This window comes from Dermochelys coriacea, chromosome 3, assembly GCF_009764565.3.
Source record: "Dermochelys coriacea isolate rDerCor1 chromosome 3, rDerCor1.pri.v4, whole genome shotgun sequence".
NCBI lineage: Eukaryota > Metazoa > Chordata > Testudines > Dermochelyidae > Dermochelys > Dermochelys coriacea.
This window is the reverse complement of record NC_050070.1, coordinates 200165395-200172174: the sequence shown is the minus strand read 5'-3', so window position 1 is coordinate 200172174 and position 6780 is coordinate 200165395. Positions and strand designations below refer to the sequence as shown.

The following is a 6780-nucleotide window of genomic DNA, read 5'->3' as shown; positions in this document are numbered from 1 at the left end:
AGAGCCATGGCTTTTGCATATGTGTTTGCACGGAATGGACACAAAGGCAATCCTCAGATACTTTTTTGCACCCTCCAAACGGGCTTGTAAATGTGTCTCACAAGCAGTGCAAGCTTTGGTGAAGCTGCAGTCCTGATGTCCAATTTTGACAGCAGCGTTTTTCCATACATAGGATCCAATCCAAAAGCCCACTGAGTACATGAGAGATTTTCCATTGACTTCAATGGGCTTTGGACTAGGCTCACAAAGGCAGTTGCATTTGCGCTGCAAAAAAGCATCCTTGTTTATTTCCCTGCCTGAGCCAGGCACACAGAGCTGAAAATACAGTCCTAGTTTACTGATTTCTTTCATGTTCTTAATGAGAGATGGATATGAGCTGCAGTTTGATCTAGAGATAGATTTTTAATACAAAATCGGGGTGGTCAGAGCTGAAGTTCATTATAAATGGTAAAGGCTATGATTTGAAATGTGGGCGAGGCACTGGGTTGAATATTGGACTCTGCAAAGTTTGGGGTGTTTAGATCCAGACCCAAAATCCTCATACCCAATACATTTCGGAGCATGGGCAGCACTAACACACTCTCTCTTACTCTCTCTCTGGGGATGGGCTGGGGCAGTTCACCCAATCATGTGGTTATTTACAAGAGATTATATTGTTTTTTAGTCTGTTTAATGTTTTGGGGGCCAATCTCCTGATTTGTTGGGGATCTGACTCATTTATGTTTTGATCTCTTGAGTTTGGCAATACTCCGAGTGGGACTTACTTAATTACATTGCATTGCATTTAAAAACTGCGGAGAAAGTTACACACACTTGGGAAGACTATTTTGAGAATGAGAAGAAACTGTTAATTATTAATTGCTTGTCATCCCAAAATATTATTCTCAAGTGTATGTCACTTTCTTCACTGAGTATGTTTTAGTCCAGAGTTCTTATATTTAGCTCTAATGTTAGCTTCCTCCGTTGAAAATGTTAATTCTGGCACAAAAAAATGGATCACAATCTAACGTTAGCTGCCATGGTTGTTTTGATTTTAATCCTACTAGCCTTGTTCTGGATTGGCTCATGAACCAGCAGGGGCACTTGCCATTCGCCACTGTCAGAGGACAGGATACCGGGCTGGATGGACCTTTGATCTGACCCAGTATGGCCATTCTTATGTTCTTATGAATATTCATGAGCTCATTTGGAGACAATATGGTGGTGTACCTCAAAATAATGAAAGGTATCAAGGAGTGACGCAGCAGGAAAAAAAAAAGTCGGGAACCTCTGAGTTATTGAGCTTGATGCAGGAATCACTGAGGAAAAAATGTCTGACTTCTATGATTTTCAGACTAAATGAATCTAATAGTCTCTTCTAGCCATAAATAATAATAATGTATGAATCCAAGGTACAGTAGTAGATCTAGGGCTGCAGAATACTGCCTCGAGCCTGCAGAATTTAAACCCTCCTAGTTCAGAAACTTCATCCTAGTATTCCCAAATGGACAAGTCTCAAAGGAAGCTACAGTAGCAAAGAATTGTAGCCAAAAGGAAAGGAAGCGGGAGGGAGGAAGGACAGTAATTGAACCAAAGTGCTGTTTCTTCTGCTATAAGACAGAAGCATAACATAACCTTGGTCAGCCTGAGGAATTTTCCATGTAGTCGTTCTCTGTGTTTAATACACGATTATTCAAACCTTCCTCCTTTGACTTCATATCTTGGACAAGTTTTATTGCAAAGATCAGTATCTCGGTAACCACTCCATACTTTTATTATATTCCGTAGGCGGGGGGAAAAAAGCAGGTTATTTAATCTCTCCTTCCTTGATGTTGTAAAAACTCATCTATCCATGTAGCCTGTGGCTTTGCTTTACTTTCTATGTATGAGAAAACCTCTGATGCAGCCTATTTACAGTAGCACAAAGCCATGGAGGGATTAATTGAAGGTATTTGGCATTCACACTGTGCTTAAGAGGCTGTCAGAGATATGTACATTTGAATCCAGTATCCAACTAAACCACACAGGTCTGAGCACAGGGGCATGATTTACAAGGGCTAGTGGTTGCCCAGTTACTGGTCAATAACCACATTGGTATTTAATTTGATAATGCAGAAGAAAGAATGCTAACAGATTAGGCAAAACCTGTCAAGACAGAGATAAAATGTCCATTTTCCCAATTAATAATCGGGACTTATTTTTATTTTTTGCATCAACAGACCAAGCCATCGTTTCCTTTATAATTGCAGAGGTGGAGTTCCCTGTATTATATGATTTTAAAAGCAGGACTCACTGTGACGCTAGAGAGAGGAAGGGCAGTTTTGTATTTGAGGCACTAATGTGGGATTCAGGAGATCCAGATTCAGGTGACGGATCTGCCATAAAACTTGCTGTGTGACTTTGCTCTGGGCCTAAATTCGCCATCTGTAAAATGGGGATAATCCTTTTCCACCACACTTTGTCTTGTCTACTTAGAGTAAGAGACAGACCATGCCCTGAAGAGTTTGCAGTCTAAGTATGTCTAGTGCCTAGCACAATGGAGCCCTGATCTCAACTGGGTTCTTTAGGGGCTAATGCAATATCATCACCACCACCATTAGTGTTATGAACAATAATAGCCCCCCTGTTATGAGGGTTAAATCAGTCCATGCACACATGCTTATTTTTATTGTCATTTAGAAACTCTACCAGCACTGAATTATGAAATTACAAAATAAATAGCAGGACAGTATTTCCTGAAGTGAGGCATGCTAGATGGCATTGAGATAACACATTTGCCTTCTTTTCTGGAGCATGGATTTAAATCCTCCTTCCATCAAAAGTGAAATGAATTTGGAAAGGTCAACCTAATCTTTGTGGCCACATATCTACCTCAGAGAGTCACCATGTATCTTAAGTATTGCTTACAAAAGCCGAGAAGTGGGATAGTTAGTCAGGGCTAAGATGCATTGGCAAAGCTGTGGACAAAAGTTTGTATAACACCAGCCTGCACTAGGTAAGTTCTACTTAGCTCTATCAATCCCTCAGCCGTCAAGGGTTAGTTTTTGTCTTGTGCTCCAAGCAAGGCTACAATATAGCGCCCCATAAGGATGGATGTGCTATTAGGAAGGAATGTAACTAATTATATAAAAACGTTCTGACTTCTCAAGAAAGAGGGCCAAAGATTCCTATCTGCTTCTGCATCAGCTCTTGCTAACTTCCAGTGCTCCACCAGGTTAACTTCCTGTGCTCCACCATTACTGACATGCTAATATGCCACTCTGCAAAGGGTGCTGCCTCATTCAACAGCAAAGGGTTAACTGAAGTGCCAAAACTAGGAAGCCAGAGGCCTGAATTCTGCCTGTGTGTGGCTAAAAACCTAGGCAATGCCAGTGTAGCAGTTGCTTTACATTTAAGAGGACGTAAGTGAGTAATGACTTTGTTTGTGGCAGATAAACAAGGCAACACCCTACATGCACCTGTGAGAGTCACATGCACCGGCTTGCTTCACACACTGCAAAATCCAGTTCTAGTAGCAAATTTTCCTCTTAACCTGAAACAAATTTGACAATTAGAGTAGCAATCCATTCCATGTCGTATTTAGTAATGTGCACTAAAGGTTTCTCTTTTAGACTGAATACATGCCCACATATCATTCATAAACAGAATACACGATGTGATTATACCTGTATCATACATATAATAGACAAAACTATTCATGTATATCTATATTCCTAGACAAGCTACAAAAGGCTTCATCTACCCTTTGAGCTGGGGGTGTGATTCCCAGCTTGAGGGGACATAGTCATGCTATCTCTCAGCGAGCTAGTACTGTAGCGTGGGCAGCCAGCTTGAGGAGAGCCAGCCTGAGTGTGTCTGTGTGCACTGAGAATCATACCCCCAGCTCCAAGAGGTAGCCAAAGATGGAGTTAAGGTTCAGAGTAGCCTCTGGGTAAAAAAAGTTCCAGAGATGTTATCCCAAAACCTGAGCATTACAAACCCAAGAAATTCTGAGTTCAGGTTAAACTTAAAAGAAATTCAAACATATTAAAGGCACAGAAACGCATTCCCAGAAACACCTCTGGATTTCCCCAATGTTCGTGATCAAATGCCTTATGTGGGGAGATGGCATCCATGGAGTACATGCCCACAAGAGCCAGTTAGGAGAAGAGCAATGGGTTGAGAGCGTACCTAAACTCTTGCTCAAACTCCTACTGTTTATCTGATCCTACTTACTCAGCTCCTGCTTTATGGCATCCTGTACGAAGATGGCACATTACAGGAAGCCCTGCTTGCCAAATAGGATTGCATGCTGCAGCCTCTGGAAAATCCTGCTATGAGACGTGAGGAGTCCCTGAGCTGTGTGATGTTATTTCAGGCCCATCCTTTCAGACTCAAAACAACCAGGTGTCTGAAGCTTGAAAGCAGCTGTTGAGAATTTGGAATTCCACCCCCCAAGCCCACAAACCAACACCACCGCCAAGAACGTAACCAAATCTGCTTTGCTAGTGAGTGGGAGGAGGTTGTTGAAACTCCCTGGGCATGATCCAGCCTCATGGGCAGCACGTAATGGAAGCTAGGGGAGGCTAAGCCTCTCCAAATCTCACACCACCTGGATGAGGCAGTGGTGGATTGGGGTCCCTGAAAAATCTTCCACCCCCGCCAACGCCCAGGGTTGGAGAAGCTCTCGCTACCTTGCTGCAGTGGGGACATAGAGCTTTTCCAGTGTCAGGGCGGTGGGGCAGGGGAGAAAGAAGGGAGCAGGGGCAGGGCCTCGTCGGGAAGAGGTGGAGTGGAGATAGAACAAAAACATGCCCATGGTTGAAGAAAGAAATCCAGGCTGGTCCCTTCACTCCACCACACAATACGGCATTAAATGCACAGCTAGCAACAGCACTGGAGCATGCTAATCCTGACTGATTTGGGCTGACATCAACAGAACAGCACCATTCAAGGCGAGATCTCCCAGGATGAGAAGTCAGTCATTAGGTTATTGTTTTCCCCAGCACTAGATTGTCTCAGTGGATGCTCACTCTGTTTTAAATTACCCTCATGCACTTTAATACTAGTCATGAAAAAATAACCGACCACTCATGCCTAACAGATTTTAAATGATCAGAAACAATACGGGTAGCTATGGAACTGTGATCCTTTTGTTTTCACCTAGTGCATGCTTTCAAGGCTAAGCACTCTTAGTGCTATCGAGTAAGTCCTGTGGGCAGTGTAGAGATGCCACACTGCCTGTACACTGGAGATGCAGCCTTTGTTTTTCTGGGATGCTTCCTGCTGAGGTAGGAACAAAGAAGCCCCAAGACAGGGCAGTCACAGGCTGCAGCTAAATAGAGTAGTAGAAAGCTTTGTTACCTCATTTCTGTACATCGTTCCTATTCAAAACAGAGATTTCATCTTGTCTGGAAATACTACACTCTCCCTATGTGGAGATTTCAGGGGCCATTTTGTTCTGAGAGCTCAGTTCAGATTGTCAGAGAAAGCACATTGTGAGTGATCCCTAACGGAAACATAAGAACATAAGAATGACCCCTACTGGGTTAGACCCAAAGGTTCATCTAGCCCAGTATCCTGTCTGCTGACAGTGGCTAATGCCAGGTGCCCCAGAGGGAATGAACAGAACAGGTAATCATCAGGTGATCCATCCCCTGTTGCTCATTCCCAGCTTCTGGCAAAGAGAGGCTAGGAACACCATTCCTGCTCATCCTGGCTAATAGCCATTGATGGACCTATTCTCCATGAATTATCTAGTTCTTTTTTGAAACCTGTTATGATCTTGTCCTTCACAACATCCTCTGGCAAGGAGTTTCCACAGGTTGACTGTGCATTGTGTGAAGAAATACTTCCTTTATTTGTTTTAAACCTGCTGCCTATTAATTTCATATGGTGACCGCTAGATCTTGTGTTATGAGAAGTAGTAAACAACACTTCCGTATCTACTTTCTCTACACCAGTCATGATTTTAGAGACCTCAGTCATATCTCCCCTTAGCTCTCTCTTTTCCAAGATGAAATGTCCCAGTCTTATTATCTCTCCTGATATGGAAGCCGTTCCATACCCCTAATCATTTTTGTTGCCCTTTTCTGAACCTTTTCCAATTCCAATGTATCTTTTTTGAGATGGAGCGCCACATCTGTACACAGTATCAAGATGTGGGCGTACCATGGATTTATGAATACCATGTGGGTGTACCATGGATAGAGGCAACATGATAGATAATAGGACAGAAACTATCCCTTTATTAATTATTCCCAGCATTCTTTTGGCTTTTTTGACTGCCACTCCACATTGAGTGGATGTTTTCAGAGAACTATCTAAAATGACTCGAAGATCTCTTTCTTGTTTTGCCATTCCCTTAATCTAAAATAGAGTCATTCTGACTGAAAGCATCCATTTGCTCTATGGGGCCACTGGGAGCAACAGGACTGGTATTATCCGTCAGAGGAAAAGGGTTGACAGAAGCCTCACCCTGCAATCTAGGCAGCCTGCAGTACTGCTGTCGTTGCTGTCTTTGCAGAGGAACGGGTGACAGATGCTTCTAAGAGTTGCAGTCATTTGGGTGGGTCAGGACATGGGACTCTGGTACTCAGGCAATAGTTTGTTGCTTCTCCTCACCTGCTGTTGCAGTGCTGAGGTGAGGCAATCAAGCTCCCAGACCTTTTATTTTGCTTTACATGTTCAGTGTTTGCAATCTGAGCTGTTGAGCGGATAGTTAAGTCCCTTGAGCAATATGTGTTCCCTGAGTAGGTGAGCGTAGCTGTTGAATCCCATGTCCAGTTGAAAGCCTCCAGCTGTGAATTTGAAATTCACTTG

At 43.1% G+C, this 6780-nt stretch overlaps 1 long non-coding RNA gene across 1 annotated transcript; it reads left to right on the top strand.

Moving 5' to 3' along the window:
• Positions 1-1189: 1189 nt before the first annotated feature.
• Positions 1190-6306, top strand: LOC122459579. The gene is made up of 4 exons (XR_006280370.1): positions 1190-1200; positions 1967-1970; positions 3021-3030; positions 6183-6306. It is a non-coding gene; the product is annotated as an uncharacterized LOC122459579 (long non-coding RNA).
• The last annotated feature ends 474 nt before the right edge of the window (positions 6307-6780 follow it).